This window comes from Prionailurus bengalensis, chromosome A1 (assembly GCF_016509475.1).
Source record: "Prionailurus bengalensis isolate Pbe53 chromosome A1, Fcat_Pben_1.1_paternal_pri, whole genome shotgun sequence".
NCBI classification, from domain to species: Eukaryota; Metazoa; Chordata; class Mammalia; order Carnivora; family Felidae; genus Prionailurus; species Prionailurus bengalensis.
Genome location: NC_057343.1, coordinates 206,654,546 through 206,671,389, shown reverse-complemented (window position 1 = coordinate 206,671,389; position 16,844 = coordinate 206,654,546). Strand labels below are relative to the sequence as shown.

At 35.8% G+C, this 16,844-nt stretch overlaps 1 pseudogene; it reads left to right on the top strand.

Annotated features, from left to right (window-relative positions):
• Nucleotides 1-11,026: 11,026 nt before the first annotated feature.
• On the top strand, nucleotides 11,027-13,103 carry LOC122494186 (annotated as a pseudogene).
• Nucleotides 13,104-16,844: the final 3,741 nt, after the last annotated feature.

The window sequence follows — 16,844 nt, the reverse complement described above, 5'->3', positions numbered from 1 at the left end:
TTTGAGACAACATAGGGTAAATCAAACTTCTCTCTTATGTTCTAACAAAAGCTGTTCCCCCGCCCATAAAATCCTTCTTCTGAAGTAATCATCCATCAGCTCTTCAACCATTATTCAGGTGGTGAAACTTCAAGTCACCCTTCCCTCATCTGATCACTTTCTTTATCACAGGTGCAAACTTCTCAGGTTTATAGTTTTCTATAATGTATTTACCAGCATAACTTGAGGATGTTATCCTCACTGGAAGAAGCTAACAATACCAATTCAAAAGTTCACTCTTAGAATAATCACTTTTCTTTGTCTAATCTAAATACAATGACTTATGTAAGGAAATAAAGGAAAATTGAAAATGGGAAAAGAATATGTTTTTGTATTTTGCTTTTGACAAAGGACAGTTATCAATTGGCTTATCCACAAATACAGGAAGTATTTGTTCTGACTGGAAGAACAGTTAATGTGTCTAAATGTTTCTAACCAAATATAGCAAATACAGTGTAGAATAGCCTGAATAAATATGAATACTTATGAAGCTCTTAATTAGGAGTCTAGTGCTGCAAAGTGAATGCTAATGAATTAAGACAGTACTGCTTTGCTTGCTGTCATTTATGTGGCACCAAAAGGTTATGCCTTTTTACGCAATGATGCAAGTAAATCCTGGGGTTGCTAAAAATTTTCAGTATGGAGCACAGCATTCTTACAGGTTTCAAATAGAAAGGTTATAGGAGAATGTGGGGGAAATGGAATGGAGGAGTGAAGTTGAGAAGATAGAGTGAGCACAGGTTTAGTAATATTCATTGCAACTTTGGTGGTTACCAACTATTGATAAAAACTAGAAGTGGGACTTAATGAAGCAAAATGATACATTTCTTTATGTAATTTTACCACCTGCACGTCCATGTGTTTTCATATCTTTATTAAAGAGCATAGAATTAAACCTGAAGATTTGGGTACAGAAAAATATAAATTTAAACCTAGAGAGTAGAGTATAAGCAAAAAAAAAAAAAAATCAAACCTACTAGTTTGGGACCATAGGAAAAAAATCACCACTAAATATCAATAAATATCAGTACTACTTACTTCACAAAGTCAGGGTAATACTATGGAAGAATCCCTTATATTTGTGCATGGTTTTCTAGTGTATTCACCATGTTCCTCATTTTATCTCATTAAGCCTTTAGAGATACTGTATATACACAGTGCAAGGTTCATCAAGATTAAGTGATTTGTCCGTAGACACCCAGATAGTAAGTGACAGAGCCAGTACTCACTCATGTATTCTATATTCATTGGAACACAGCACACTGAGAAAGTCTAATGTAATTCAGTGTTAGCCTCAATACCCAAATACTTCCTAGACTTGTCACTTTGTACTTGTCAAACTGGGTTAATAAAAATTTAAGTGTGTGCAACACACACGTGCTTGCATGTAAAAGTATTCACACATACACTTGTGTAAATGCATATGCAGATATCCATACCCATGCACATGTGATGTAGTATTCCTTAACCATGCATCTTCACTAAAATGTAAGCTCTGAAAGGGTAAGAATTTTAGTTTTCTTTTAGTGATTGTCTTATCTCCAGCACCCAAAACAGTCATTAGTACATGATGGGTGATCAATTAACATTTTTATTTTTGTTTTTTTAAGTTTATTTATTTTGAGAGAGAGCAAGTGGGGGAGGGTCAGAGAGAGGGAGAGAGAAAATCCCAGCCAGGCTCTGTACTAACAGTGGACATGGGGCTCGAACTCACAAACCATGAGATCACAACCTGACTGAAGTCAGATGCTTAACCGACTGAGCCACCCAGGTGCCCCTCAATATTTTTAAAATACAAGAATAATCCACTGGTGTGTTAATGATTATAGTTATTTTGATAATCGTGTTTATATTTACTGCACTGTTTAACAATAGTCTTTCTTAAAACTAAAGCATGTAACTTGTGGGACATGTTAGGCATAAATAAAGTAGTGTTTATGTGTACTGAACAAATATAGGGAGGGATGGAAGGAACAAATAGGCACTTGACATTCATGAGGTATGGAATATTCAAGACAGTTATGTCCTTAAATTGGCCATCCATTATTGACATCCAATTTGGCCACAAATATCCTTTGCTGGGGCTGCTACTGACCAGGAATATTTGCTTCTAGATGTCTAAATCAGCAAGTGAGTGCTGGCTCCAGGTACCTTCCATCTGCTGAGTCACTTTTCTCACCTTTAACTCTGGTCCTTATAACTGTATTGTAAGCAGAGAAGGCTGATATAACAAAGAATGAGAGGGGGGTAGCAAGCCAGCAAGTGAGAGGGGAGGGAGGGGAAGAAAGAGAGGTTGGGGGAGGGAGATAATGGCGGGTGGTGGGGGGTGGGGGGGAGAAAGACAAAGAGAACATAGGAACATTGTGTAACACAGGATTCAGGTAGCATGGTACCTTTATCCTGCTTGAAGTCTCTTCTAAGTGTATTAACCAACCTTATTTCTTTCCTCTTCTTTTTTTTAATTTAAACATTTTAAATTTTAATTCCAGTGTAGTTAGCATACAGTGTTTTGTTGTTTCAGGTGTACAATATAGTGATTCAGCAGTTCCATATATTACTCAGTGCTCATCAAGATAAGTGTGCTCCTAATCCCCTTCACCTGTTTCACCCATCCTCTCACCCACCTCCCCTCTGGTAACCATCTGTAAGTTCTCTATAATTAAGAGATTGTTTTTGGTTTCTCTCTCTCTCTTTTTTCCCTTTGTTTGCTGTTTTGTTTCTTAAATTCCATATATGAGTGAAATTATATGGTATTTGTCTTTCTCTGTCTTATTTTGCTAGCATTTATACTCTCCAGTTCCATCCATGTTGTTGCAAATGGCAAGATTTCATTGTTTTTTTTTTTATGGCTTAATATTCCATTGTATGTGTATATACATAAACACACACACACACACACACATACACACCATATCTTCTTTATCCATTATCTATCGATGGATACTTGGGCTGCTTCTAGAGTTTGGCTATTATAAATAATGCTGCAGTAAACGTGGGGATGCATATATCCCTTCAGATTAGTGTTTTTGTATTCTTTGGGTAAATACCCAGGAGTGTGATTACTAGATCATAGGGTCGTTTTATTTTTAATTTTTTGAGGAACCTCCATACTATTTTCCACAGTGACTGTTTTCCACCAGTTTGCATTTCCACGAACAATGCCTGAGGATTCCTTTTTCCTCACATCCTCACCAATACTTGTTATTTCTTGTGTTTTTGATTTTAGCCATTCTGAGAGGTGTGAGGTGATATCTCATTGTTGTTTTGGTTTGCATTTCCCCAATGATGAGTGATGTTGAGCATCTTTTCATGTGTCTGTTGGACATCTGTATGTCTTCTTTGGAGAAATGACTGGCTGTATTTTAATTGGATTATTTGTTTTCTTTGGTGTTGAGTTGTAGAAATTCTTTATATATTTTGGATACTAACACTTTTTGAGATGTGTCATTTGAAAATATCTTCTCTCAATTCAGTAGGTTGTCTTTAAGTTTTGTTGATGGTTTCCTTTGCTGTACAGAAGCTTTTTATTTTGATGTAGCCCCAGTAGTTTATTTTTGCTTTTATTTTTCTTGCCTCAAGTTACTGCCTGTCCTTCCTTTTATGGTTTTTATGGTTTCAGGTCTCACATATAGGTCCTCAATCCACTTCAAGTTTATTTTTTGTATGGTGTAAGAAAGTAGTCCAGTTTTATTCTTTTGCATGTAACTGAACAGTTTCCAGAACACCATTTGTTGAAAAGACGTTTTCACATTCTTTATTCTTGCTTTCTATTCTATTCTATTCTATTCTATTCTATTCTATTCTATTCTATTCTATTCTATCCATTGATCTATATGTCTGTTTTTGTGCCAGTACCTACTGTTTTGATCACTACAGCTTTGTAATATAACTTGAAGGCTCGAATTGTGATAACTTCCATTTTGTTTTTCAAGATTGCTTTGGCTATTTGGGGTCCTTTGTGGTTCCATACAAATTCTGGGATTGTTTGTTTTCGTTCTGTGAAAAATGCTGTTGGTATTTTCGTAGGGATTGAGTTAAATGTATAGAGTGCTTTGGGTAGAATAGACATTTTAACAGTATTTGTTCTTCCAATCCATGAGCATAGAATGTCTTTCCATTTCTTTGTGTCGTCTTCAATTTCTTTCTTGTTTTAAGAAACTATAAAACAATTCTTCAGTGTTTTATAGTTTTCAGAGTACAGATATTTTTCTCCTATTTGGTTAAGTTTATTACTAGATATTTTATTATTTTCTGTGTATTTGTCAATGGGATTGTTTTCTTAATTTCTCTTTCTACTGTTTCATTGTAGTCTATAGGAACACAACAGATTTATGTACATTGATTTTGTATCCTGCAAACTCAGTGAATTCATTTATTGTTCTAGTCATTTTTTTGGTAGAATCTTTAGGGTTTTCTATATATAGTATCATGTCATCTGCAAATAGTGAAAGTTTTACTTCTTCCTTACCAATTTTGATGGCTTTTATTTCATTTTCTTGTCTAATTGCTGTGGCTAGGAGTTCTAGTACTATGTTGAATAAAAGTGATGAGAATAGATATCCTTGTTGCTGATCTTGAGGGAAAAGCTCTCAGTTTTTCACCACTGAGCATGATGTTAGCTGCAGGTTTTTCATATAAGGCCTTTATTATGGTGAGGTATGTTCCCTCTAAACCTACTTTTTCTTGAGAGTTTTTATCATGAATGGATGTTGTACTTTGTCAAATCATTTTTTTGTATCTATGGAAATGATCATGTAGTTTCTATCATTTCTTCTATTGATGTGATGTATCATGTTGATTGATTTGCAAGTCGAACCACCCTTGCATCCAAAGATTAAATTCCACTTGATCATGGTGAATGATTTTTTTTAATGTATTGTTGGATTCAGTTTGTGAGTATCTTGTTGAGGATTTTTGCATCTATGTTCATCAGAGATATTGTCCTGTAGTTCTCTTTTTTTTGTGGTATCTTTATCTGGTTTTGGTGTCAGGGTAATACTGGCCTCATAGAATGAATTTGGAAGCTTTCCTTTCTCTTCTCTTTTTTGGGATAGCTTGAGAAGAATAGGTATCAACTCTTCTTTCAATGTTTGGTAGAATTCACCTGTAAAGCCATTTGGTCCTGCAATTTTGTTTGTTGGCAGTTTTTTGATTATTGATTTATTTTCATTGCAGATAATTGGTCTGTTCAAATTTTCTATTTCTTCCTATAATATTCCTGATTCAGATTTGGGAGGTTATATGTTTCCAGGAATTTATCCATTTCTTCTAGGTTGTTCAATTTGTTAGCATATAATTTTTGATAACATTCTCTTAAAATTCTTTTTATTTCTGTGGTTTTGGTTCTTATTTCTTCTCTTTCATTTTTAATTTTGTTTGAGTCCCCTCTCTCTTTTTCTCTCTCTCTTTTTTAAAATGGGTCTGGCTGGGGTGCCTGGGTGGTTAAGTTGGTTGGGTGACCGACTTTGGCTCAGTTCATATTCTTGCAGTTTGTGAGTTCGAGCCCTGTGTTGGGCTCTGTGCTGACAGCTCGGAGCCTGGAGCCTGCTTCAGATTCTACCTCTCTCTATCCCTCCCCTGCTTACATTCTGTGTCTCTCTGTCTCTCAATAATAAATAAACGTTAAAAGAATTAAAAATAAATAAAATGAGTCTGGCTAAAGGTTTATCTATTTGGTTGATCTTTTCAAAGATCTTTTCAAAGTTTCGTTGATCTATTGTTTTTTAAAATTTCCATATCACTTATTTCTCCTCTAATCTTTAGTATTTCCTTCTTTCTGCTTGTTTTGGGTTTTGTTTGTTCTTCATTTTCTAGCTCCTTTTGGTGTAAAATTAGGTTTATTTGAGATTTTTCTTGCTTCTTGAGATAGGTCTGTATTGCTTTTAGAACTACTTTTGCTGCATCCCAAAGATTTTGGACCACTGTGTTTTCATATGCTTCCATGTAATTTTTCATTTATTCTTTGATTTATTGGCTGACTGATTCATTGTTTAATAGCATGTTATTTAACTTCCATGTATTTGTGATCTATCTAGATTTTTTTTCTTTTGGTTGTTTCTATTTTTAAAGCATTGTGTTCAGAAAAGAGGCATAGTATGATTTTGTTTTTTTTTGTTTTTGTTGAGACTTGTTTTGTAGTCTCATATGTGATCTGTTCTGTCCAATGTTTGATGTACACTTGAAAGGAGTGTGTATTGTGCTGTTTTAGGATGGAATGTTTTGAATATATCTCTTAAATCCATCCAATCTAGTATGTCATTCAAATCCTCTGTTTCCTTATTGAATTTCTGTTTGGATGATCTGTTCATTGATGTAAGTGGGGTGTTAAAGTCCCCTACTATTATTGTATTATTATCGATTCATTCTTTTATGTTTGTTATTAACTGTTTCTTGTATTCAGGCACTCCCATGTTTGGTACATAAATATTTACAATTGTTACATATTTGTTAGGTTGTCCCCTCTATTATTATATAGTGTCCTTCTTTGTCTCTTATTACAGCCTTTGTTTTAAAGTCTGTTTTGTCCCATATAATTATTGCTACCCCAGCTTTCTTTTGACATACATTGGTGTGATGAATGTTTCTTCATTCTCTCATTTTCAATCTGCATGTGTCTTTAGGTCTGAAATGAGTCTCTTATAGGCAGCATATAGATGGGTCTTTTTTTTTAAATCCATTCTGTCACCTTGTGTCTTTTGATTGGAGTGTCTAGTTCACTTACCTTCAGAGTAATTATTGGTAAATATGTATTTATTGCCATTTTTTTTTACTTGTTTTGTGGTTGTTTTTGTAGTTCTTCTCTAATTACCTTTTTTCTTGCTAACTTACTCATGGTTTGCTGGCTTTTTTTACTGATATACTTAGATTCCTTTTGTTTAGAGTTTCAGTTACTGGTTTTTGATTTGTGTTACCATTAGGTTTGTATATGACATCTTCTGCATATAGCAGTCTGTATTAAGTTGATGGTCACTTAAGTTTGAACCCATTCTTTACTGCCCATCCCCAACGTTTTTGGTATATGGTGTCATACTTACATCCTTTCATTTTGTGAGTCTCTTGAATGATTTGTAAAGATACACTTTTTTTAATGCTTTTGCGTTTCCTACTTTTCTTACTCTTACTAATGGTCTTTCCTTTCCACTCAAAGAATCTCCTTTAACATTTCTTATATGGCTGGTTTAGTGGTCTGAACTTCTTTAGCTGTTGTTTGTGTGAGAAACTCTTTATATCTTCTTCTATTCTGAATGATAGCCTTGCTGGGCAGAGTATTCTTGGCTGCGTATTTTTTCCTTTCAGCAGTTTGAAAATATCCTGCCACTCCCTTCTTACCTTCAAAGTCTCTGTTGAAAAGTCAGCCAAGAGCCTTAGGATTTTTTCTTGTATATAACTGTCTCCTTTTCTCTTGATGCTTTTGAAATTGTCTCTTTATCACTACTTTTTCCATTTATATTACTATGTGTCTTGGTGTAGGGCTCCTTGGGTTGATTTTGTTTGAGGCTTTCTATGCTTCCTGGATCTGGATATTTGTTTCCTTTTCCAAATTTTGGAAGATTTCAGCAATTATGTCTTCAGATTAATATTCTGCCCCCTTTTCTCTTTTTTTCTTCTTCTGGGATCCCTATAGAATATTATTACTCTTGATGGTGTTGCTGAGTTTCCTAAACGTATTCTCATTTTGCATAATTTGTTTTTCTCTCACTTGCTTAGCTTACTTTCCATTACTCTGCCCTCCAAGTTACTAATTTATTCCTCTGCTTCATCTAGCCTGCTATTTATTCATAACATCTAGTGTGTTTTTTAAGTTTTTATTTAAATTCCAGTTAACATACAGTGTAATGTTAATTTCAGGTATACAATATAGTGATTCAGCACTTCCATACAATACCCAATGCTCATCACAAATGCTCTCCTTAATCCCCATCTATATATGTAACCCATCCTCTTACCTACCTTTCCTCTGGCAACCATCAGTTTGTTCCCTGTAGTTAAGAGTTTGTTTCTTGGTTTGCCTCTCCATATCTTTTTTTCCCATTTGCTCCTTTGTTTTGTTTCTTAAATTCCACATATGAGTGAAATCATATGGTATGTATCTTTCTTTGGCTTATTTTGCTTAGCATAATACTCTCTAGCTCCATTCATGTCATTGCAAATGGCAAGATTTCATTCTTTTTATGGCTTAATGATATTCCATTGTTTGTACATTCTACATCTTCATTATCCATTCATCAGTCAGTAGTCCCTTGGGCTATTTTGATAATTTGACTATTGCAGATAATGTGCTATAAACATTGGGGTGCACGTATCCTTTTGAATTAGTACTTTTGTGTCCTTTGGGTAAATAACTAGTAGTGCAATTGCTGGGTTGTAGGGTAGTTCTATTTTTAAATTTTTGGGGAAACTCCATATTGTTTTCCAGAATGGCTGCACCAGTTTGCATTTCCACCAACAGTGCACGAGAGTTCCCCTTTCTTCACATCAGTACCAACATTTGTTGCTTATTGTGTTTTTATTTTAGCCATTCTGAGAGGTGTTAGGTGATATCTCATTGTAGTTTTGATTTGTATTTCCCTGATACTGTTGAGCATCTGTTCATGTGTCTGTTGGACATCTGTATGTCTTCTTTGAATAAATGTCTATTCATGTTCTCTGCCCATTTTTTAATTGTATTATTGGGTTCTTCTTTTTTTTTTTTGGTGTTGAGTTGTATAAGTTCTTTATATATTTTGGATATTAACCTTTTAGCAGGTATGTCATTTGAAGCTATCTTCTCCCACTCTGTAGCTTGTCTTTTAGTTTGTTGATTGTTTCCTTTGAAGTGCAGAAGGTTTTTATTTTGATGATATCCTGATAGCCTGTTTTTACTTTTGTTTCCCTTGTCTCAGGAGACATATCTAGAAAAGTGTTTGTGGCTGATGTCAAGGACATTACTACCTGTGTTCTTTTCTAGGATTTTTTTGGTTTCAGGTCCCACATTTATGTCTTTAATTCATTTTGATTTTATTTTTGTGTTTGGTGTAAGAAAGTGATCTGGTTTCATTCCTTTGCTTGTTGTTGTCCAGTTTTCCCAGCACCATTTGTTGAAGAGACTGTCTTTTTTCATTGGATATTCTTTCCTACTTTGTCAAAGATTAATTGACCATATAGTTGTGGGTTCATTTCTGGGTTTTCTATTCTGTTACATTGATCTATGTGCCTATTTTCTGTGCTAGTACCATACTGTTTTGATCACTACAGCTTTGTATTATAACTTGAATTCTGGAATTATGATGCCTCCAGCTTTGCTTTTCATTTTCAAGATTGCTTTGGCTATGTGGGTCTTTTGTGGTTCCATGAAAATTGTGGGATTATTTGTTCTAGCTCTGTGAAAAATGCTGTTGGTAGTTTGATAGAAATTGCTTTAAATTTGTCCCATTTACAATTGCACCAAAAACAATAAGATGCTTAGAATAAACCTAACCAAAGAGGTGAAAGACTTAGTCTGAAAACTGCTGAAACACTGATGAAACATATTGAAGGTCACACAAAGAATTGGAAAGATTGGAAAGACATTCCATGTTCATGGATTGGAAGAACAAATATTATTAAAATATCTACTACCCAAATCATCTGGTGTATTTTTAATTTCATTCATTATGTTCTACATTTCTGACTGGTTCTTTTTTATGTTTTTTCTTTGTTAAAGTTCTCACTGATATCTCCACTTTTTTTCTTAAGTTCAGTGAATATCTTCATAATCATTACCTTAAGTTCTCCATCAGGCATATTACTTATATCCATTTTGCTTAGGTCTCTTGCTGTGGTTTTGTCTTGTTCTTTCATTTGGGATATTCCTATGTTTTCTCATTTTGTCTAATTCTCTGTGTCTGTTTCTCTGTGTTAGGGAGTTCAGCTACATTTCCTGGTCTTAAATGTAAAGGTCTTATGAAGAAGAGGTTTTGTAGTGCCCTGCAGTGCAATGACCCCTGTTCAGTATAAACTGGCACTTTAGCTAAATCTATGCATGTTGTGTGCACTCAGCTGTTGTGTCCTGGCCACTTTTTATTTCAGTCCAGTTGTCTTCAGAGGCTCTCTTTGCCTGCTATAGTCCCCAGCCGGGGTGGGGTGCACAATTTTAACAAGGTGCACCTTGGGCTTCCACAGGGCCCACTACTACCACCCCTGCCACTGGGACCGAGGGTCTAGAAAATAGGGTGAGGAGAGGAGGTGTTGGCAAGGTTTGCACTGGTCTTCTGGGGGAGGATACCCACAGAGACTGGACTGAGGGAGGCAAGGGTTACTGGGATCTGCCAAAGTGCTGCGTGGGGGGCAGGGCTTGGCATAAGCCATTTAGGTAGTGAATGTGGGCATTGTGCTGATTCCTGCAGGTCGTCATGTGTTTATGCAAGGGGATGGAGAGGGAGATGTCACCTGACAGCTTCTTTGTTCCTGGAGAAGTCCCTCCATGAACTCTGCCCCTCTGGAACATTCTCTGAGATATGTAAATAACTTCCCCTCTTGTTTGCCCCCAGTGTTTTTCAACCTGTTGCTTCTGTGCTGTAATTCTACAGGCTGTTTGTTATGCTAAGGGCAGGACCTCAGCTTTCTATCACCCCTGGACTCTCCAGAGCTGCACCCTCTGATATTTAAAATTTCAGGCCTTAAGTCTCACTGGTTGTTAGAACTCTAGAAATCTGGCATACATGGCATGTAGTTTTGTAAAACCAAATGTTATAGGGATTCCTCTTCGTCATGTGAGCTCCTTGGTTTGATAGTCTGTTTCTTGCTCGTCTGTACATCCACAACTGCCTCCTCCCACTGTGTGGGTGACCACAGTTTCTCTCCCCACCATGTATCTGCCCTTCTTACCGTCTTTGATGTGGCTTCCTCTCTGCCTTTAGTTGTGGAGTTTGTTCTGCCAGTCTTCAGGGTGTTTTCTGGGTTATCACACTGAGGTGAGTGTTATCTAGTTGTATTTGTGGGATGAGGTGAGCTTAGGGTCCTCTTACTCTGCCAGTTTTCCCCCTCTCCTCTTGCTTCTTGCTGTGTGTTTTCAGTTGATTCATCTAACTGTATGATTCAGTTATCTTAATTTGGTCTGTGAGCCCTTCTATTCTGGTACCTCTGGGAGAGTCTGCCTAGTAGACTACTTGGAGACTACTATACATCAAGTTATTTGCTACTGTGGTGATGATTTACTTTAAAATAAATTTCATAAGATTCAAGTTTAATTCCATAATAAAGTCACTTTATTGCACTTGCCCTCCAGTATTAAGAGAAAGATGAAGAGAAGAAAATGCCTTGTGTTATGCATGGGAACATCATCCTTCATGTGTCAAAGCTGAATGGGAGTTGAAAACTCTGAACTAGAAAACTAGCATTCCAGATCAAAGGCTCTGAAATCCTAATCTGACACTACCAGCAAGCCAGACTGTCCTCCCAAATGCAGAGGTCAAAGAGAGAATATGGTTAAAAAGTGAGTGATGTGAAGAATTTCAGAGGTACAACATTCAATCAATTTCTTTAATACAGAAGTCAAAGATTATTCAGTTTCTACAAGGTTTTTTTTTTTTTTTTTTTTTTGTCTTCAAATGCTACAGAGGAAAGGATTGCCTGAATTTATCTAAATAATCTCATTTTGGAACTTGATTTTGCTTTAAAAGACCCAAACAGTTGACAGAGACGATATTATACTGTCTGACTTAAAAAAAAAAAAACTATTTAAGGGGATATTTAAAATGTGCCATTCTTCTTCAAAAATGGTTAATGTAAAAATATTTTGAAGAGGGGTCTGCCCACAGCAAGTAAATGGAGGGGCCCAATGGTTTGGAGGCCACTCTGAAGGCAGATGAGGCAGAAGGTGAGGCCGAGGCAAAGAAGTGGCTTCTATGTGTGGACCTCTTTGTGTGGACTTATACGTGTGAACCTCTCTGTGTGGAGTTTGCCTCGGTCATGAGCTGTGACACCACCGTGGCTCAGTGCTATCTGGTGGAGAATGACTGGGAGATGGAGAGAGCGCTGAATTTGTACTTTGAGCTCCTGTGGAGGAGGGTGCTTTGGAAAGCCACACTCAGACCCCAGCCAAGTCAAAGTCCTGTGTTGACCTAATGAATAAAGAAACAACTGATTCCATTAGTTCTAAAACCAGCACATCTGAAGGTATTATGCATTTGATTTTTACAAATGTTTGAAATATTTGATTTTCAAATATTTATAATATTTGATATTTGTACAGGAGGTTATTCCCCCATATTGTAGCTACCTAAAGAAGAGAGCAAGTAGTGATGTGATTATTATGGGTCACGAAGAAGGATATTTCACAGCTATAATGTTGAAGAAATCGAGAGTGAAATTTAAAATCCAAGATATCCCTTTTCCAAATACAAAAATGATGAAAAACGTTTTGAGTGTGTATGCAACTGTGTTGGGAAATGAACTTTGCTTTATGACTTCTCATGTGGAAAGCACCAAAGAGCATGCCAAGGAACAAATGAATCAGTTAAAAATGATTTTAAAGAAAATTCAAGAAACTCCAGAGTCAGCTATAGTTATATTTGCAGTGGATACAAATTTAAGGATCACCAAGTTACCAAATGGGTGCTTTACCCAAAAATAATTTGTCTGGGAGTTTTTGACAAATCTAGGCATTGCCAGTATGCATGGGATACACAAATAAACTCTGGTCTTGGAATGTCTGCTACTTGTAAGCTTCATTTTAATCAAATATGTTTCAGAATAGCAGCAGAAAGTGGTCCTATTGTTACCCAAAGTTTGGACTTCCTTGGGTTGGAAAAACTGGACTGTGGTAGATTTCCTAGTGATCACTGGGGTCTTCTGTGCAACTTAGATGTGATATTATGAAATATTTTTCAAATAAGAGTTTTACATTTTCTGGTAATTTCATTCTGGATTTTGCAAATGTAATTTCTACTTATCTGGAAAGGTAGGCTTAATATGGAGGAATTGATATACTGTGTCACTGTAACAGAAGAAAACACTACTGTGATTTTATTTTGTGAACTGTGTCCTCAAATTTCAGAACTAAATATTGATGTTTATTTACATTAAAGAATACCTAGTGTTCAGTATATGAGACTTCTTCTTAAAAGGCCACCAAGACCGTTGGAGCTTTTAATAATGCTCAGAGCTGCCAGCTGGTTCTCAAGTAGGGCCACATTGTCTCTGGGCTAGCCTTTATTTATTTATTTATTTATTTATTTATTTATTTATTTTAAATTTTTTTTCAACGTTTTTTATTTATTTTTGGGACAGAGAGAGACAGCATGAACGGGGGAGGGGCAGAGAGAGAGGGAGACACAGAATCTGAAACAGGCTCCAGGCTCTGAGCCATCAGCCCAGAGCCCGACACGGGGCTCGAACTCCCTGACTGCGAGATCGTGACCTGGCTGAAGTCGGACGCTTAACCGACTGCGCCACCCAGGCGCCCCTGGGCTAGCCTTTATATTTTGTTTATTTTTAAAATCAGGCACCAAATAGTTTATATTTTAAGTAAATACTTAAAAGTAAAAATAAGAGATTATTGAGGTTGGGGGATTGGATCTTTTCATTATATTTTACAAATTCACATAATCTTAAATGAAAAAGCCATGATTATATACATTTAAATACAGGACAACTATCCTATAGCAGACTTTGTCTTTGTCAGCTAATAGTACATAATTGGTCACCTGTAAGTGAAACCTTCTGATTTTAAATTCTTCAACTTTTCAAAATGCATATTTGTCAACATGTCACCATTCATGTTGCCAACAGGGGTAAATAGGCTTGATAACGATTAAAGTCAGTTTTATACCTGTACTGGACTTTTTTCCTAAGAGAAAAATAAGTGTGTAAAGAGGAATAATCTTTTAGATTTACTTCTTGTAAAATTGAATTATTTTACAGAGGAGGGATAAAGAGCACTTTTTAATGTGCTTAAAGAAACATTTTAAGGGGTGCTGAGTGGCTCAGGTGGTTAAGTGGCTGACTTCAGCTCGAGTCATGATCTCTTACAGCTCAGAGCCTGCAGCCTGCTTTGGATTCTGTGTCTCCCTCTCTCTCTGCCCACCCCTGCCCCCCACCCCACCGCCTGCTCACACTCTGTCTCTCTCTTTCTCTCAAAAATAAAATAAAAAGAAACATAAAAAGTTCAATATTCAGTTAAAAAAAACATTTTTTAAGAGAAGTGTACTTTAAATAAATAATTTTACTTGTTTAAAAATTTTTTTTGAAGAGTAAATACTTCATGAATGCTGTTAGTATATTTTTTATTATGCGAAATGGAAGCAATAGAAAAATATTTTATCAGAGATGTCATGAATTTTCCTTTTCATTTCATTGGCATGAAACATGTAATATGAGTTTTAAATTAAGATGTTTAGTCATTGGAGCTTTATAACCACTCTTCTCAAAGCAACAACCTCTGAACATAGCACTGAATCATATAATCATAATTCAACATTCACCTCTAGCCAATCCCTCTATTCTGAATTTTCAGTAAAACAATTTAGTTATTTGAACACCAGCTGGTGGCCTATTCTCTATACTGCAAATAATAGAAGGATTTATAAGCTACTCATGTTGCCTCTTTTCAGTGTACCTAGGAAGACAGAATGTTATTTTATATATTAATCACTTCATAATCATTGATTATGTCCAATCTGTTCATCTGAAGTGAAGGAAGGATGTCCAAAAGAGGGACATCAAAGATTAATTTCAGTTAATTAAATTCTTAAATTACATTTCCTGCTGAAGGCTAAAGTATAGACATTAATTTAGTATGAAATTGATAGACAATTATATGTCTTGCATATGTTTGTGTTTCTTCACTTGTAGAGAAATTTTAGAGAAAGTAGGCAAGACTGCCTTACCTAGATGAAAGAAAGTTTGCAAATTTGATACATGTTTGGTATACAAAAGCGTTTTTAGACATCTCATGCTACTCTCCCTCATCAGAGTAGAAGGTAATCACAGGGAATACAGGAACATCTGGTCCTAAAAGTAAGTCATGTCAGAGAAGAATATGAAAATGGACAAGGATGTAGGCAAATAAGGGTGAATATCGTACAGTCAATGTCCTTTCATATGACCTTCTTTTTGTGTGTGTGTGCTCCCACTTATGGATGGTTTTGCTTCTTTCACAGTTCATGTTGTATTCTAAATTTGACATCATACAGGAATGAAAAGGATTTTTACTTACTGGGTCTCAGGAAAAAACAGCATTTCAGTCATAATATACAGACTACATAGATCTAGAATATTTTTAAAAGCATGATATAAAGATTTCTGTTTCTAGCCAAGATGGAGGGTAAATTGAGAGAGACAAGATTTGCTTTCCTGTCCAAGCAACAAATAACTTAATAAAATATATGAAAGAACAGTTTTTAAGATATTGAACATTAGGCAATGAATGGTAGTGATTCCCTTAACTAATAAATGAAATGAGATCTATAATTTCCCCAGGTTATTGGCTGCAGATTTCCCAGGCCACAAGGAAGAGAGAACCCAGAGAAAGCCTGGTGGTCTTCTTGAGTTGAGAAGATGAAGCAAGGAATCTGGGGAGGTCAAGGAAGCCATAGTTCATAGGGAAAGTGTCACAGAGGAGAGAGTTATGCAGAGAAAGGGAGAAAAATCTCTGGGAATCTGCAGAATCCTCTGTGTGTTTTCAGCTGAGCACTGATCTGTGCATGAGGGTGAGGAAGCTACTTGAGGCTGGAGAAAGAACCACCAGAAAGAATTAGAGGGAATAATTCCCAGGACTTGCAGAAGACATCAGCCACTGTGGGAAACCCCATAATTCTGGATGATAGGTAGAATTCTCAAAAATGTTTTGCCTCAATAGTGGCAAAATCAACCATAAACTAAATGCTGCTTTGTTCCTCCTAACAACCCTCACAAGCAAGACCTGAATGTATCACACTGGTTCTAAGTAGCTTAATAGCAGTCCAGAATAAGCCTCAACAATATTTATAGAAATGCAAAGATATACTGCATCCAACAAGATAAAATTCATAATGTCTAGGATTCAACAAAAATTAGCAGCATGCAAAGAAGCAAGCTATTATCCATAAGGAGGTGAAAAATAATCTATTCAATCAATCCAGATGTGTCACAAAAGAATTCATAAACCAAGACAGTAAACAATTACTATAACTGTACTTCCTACGTTCAAGAAACTGGAGTAAATATTGTACATGTTAGATACAGCCAGAAGATGTTAAAAAGACCTAAATTGGACTTTCAGGGATTAAAGCTACATTTTTTGAAGTGAAAAATATAGTGGGTGGGAGTCATGATATTGCAGAACTGATCACTGAACTTGAAGACACAGCAATTGAATCTATACAATAAGTAAAGAGAAAAAAATTACTGACTCCCCTCCTCCACAGACCATTAGTATTTAATATTTCTTACAGTTCAAATCTATGGTAGATAAGATGAATCCTTTCAGTTTTTGCCTGCTTCTAAATGTCTTTATTTTGACTTCACTTCTAATTAATTAATTAATTAATTTAAAAATTTACATCCAAGTTAGCATATAGTGCAACAATGATTTCAGGTAATTTCTTAATGCCCCTTACCCATTTATCCCATCCCCCCTCCCACAACCCTCCAGCAACCCTTTCTTTGTTCTTTACATTTAAGAGTCTCTTATGTTTTGTGCCCCTCCCTGTTTTTATATTATTTTTGCTTCCCTTCCCTTATGTTCATCTGTTTTGTATCTTAAGTTCTTCATATGAGTGAAGGTATATTTGTCTTTATCTAATTTTGCTTAGCATATTACCCTCAAGTTCCATCCATGTTGTTGCAAATGGCAAGATTTCATTCTT